Source organism: Gavialis gangeticus, unplaced genomic scaffold (genome assembly GCF_001723915.1).
Source record: "Gavialis gangeticus isolate Ggan-Ray unplaced genomic scaffold, GavGan_comp1, whole genome shotgun sequence".
NCBI lineage: Eukaryota > Metazoa > Chordata > Crocodylia > Gavialidae > Gavialis > Gavialis gangeticus.
Window position 1 is genome coordinate 164,157,913 of NW_017728992.1, and position 1,229 is coordinate 164,159,141.

Sequence of the window (1,229 nt, forward strand, 5' to 3'; positions counted from 1 at the left end):
AGGCTGGACATAAGGAAGAATTTCTTTACTGTTCGATCCCCAAGGTCTGGAACAGCTTACCATTTGACGGTGGTTCAAGCACCTACACTAAACACCTTCAAGAGCAAATTGGATGCTTATCTTGCTGGGATCCTATGACCCCAGCTGACTTCCTACTCTTTGGGCAGGGGGCTGGACTCCGATCTTCCAAGGTCCCTTCCAGCCCTAATGTCTGAAATCTATGAAATAATCTGTTGGCTTTAGAGCCACTCACAATCTTGCTCTATAGCTGTTACCCTATGGGATTGAAAGATGTTAAAAATGATCATAAAAGATTACTACCTAGACTCGGGTTTATGCAATAAGCAAATTACAATGCATTACCTTTAGGTTTGAAATTGACATTGCTCCGTCTAAGTCCCAACCCCTTTTAGTTTTTTGAATATGCTTTCTTGGGATGTGCTTTCCTGGAATGTGTTGGGTGTGCCAGGCAGTTGGATCCAGTTTTATCATCAAGGCTGAACCCTGAGCAAAAAACGGGTAGGTCACCTAATCTTACAGCTACAGCTTTGCCTATGGGGCCCAGTCAGTTCCATGAACAGTTAATTTTATCATTGTGGTTAGATTTACAACAGACAAGTTACATTTGTGGTTTACAAACTTACAAGCTTTATATTAACTAATGTTACCTGTTAAAGCAAAATACCAAATGCCTCTAAGAAGCACATATTTATTGCTTATTAATCCCTCTGGTTCTGGCTGTCACAGACTGACTCGCAAGGGAATGTGGATATGAAAAGCCTTTGAAGGAAAAAAGAAATTGCATATCTGTAAGCAGAGTTCCTTGAGATGTATTGTCTGTATGCACAATCTCTTCCTTGGAGTCTCATCCCTTGTAGGGTTCTGAAGAAACTGCAGCTTATGCTATGGGTAAAGTGTCTAGAGCTTTAGGCAGAACAGGGTTGCCAACCTGTGGTTTAGTTATTAGCCTTTGTGTGTGGCATGCAACAGATCACGGAAGGGATAGGTAGCATAGTAGGAGCTAGGGCAAGATGCAGAAGACAGAGCAGAAGATAAAGCAGGGAGTACAGGGTAGGAAGCAGAAAACATGAGATCACATGAGGGAGGACAGAGTAGGGAGCAGAAAGCAGGGCAGCAGATTGGGCAGAGGAAGGGGATCAAAGTGGCACTTCGGGGGGGGGGGGGGGGGGGGGGGAAATTCGGGGGAGGGCTGCGGGGAAGGTTGTTCC

At 44.6% G+C, this 1,229-nt stretch overlaps 1 protein-coding gene and 1 long non-coding RNA gene across 2 annotated transcripts in view; one reads left to right on the forward strand and one right to left on the reverse strand.

Annotated features, from left to right (window-relative positions):
• Positions 1-1,229, forward strand: part of FZD6 (frizzled class receptor 6) — a 114,464-nt gene that overhangs the window by 73,147 nt on the left and 40,088 nt on the right. The gene's annotated exons all lie outside the window — the stretch shown is intronic.
• LOC109305117 overlaps positions 744-1,229 on the reverse strand; it is a 17,894-nt gene continuing 17,408 nt past the window's right edge. Inside the window, exon 3 of the long non-coding RNA XR_002099561.1 lies at positions 744-780. This is a non-coding gene — a long non-coding RNA (uncharacterized LOC109305117). The remainder of the gene's footprint in view (positions 781-1,229) is intronic.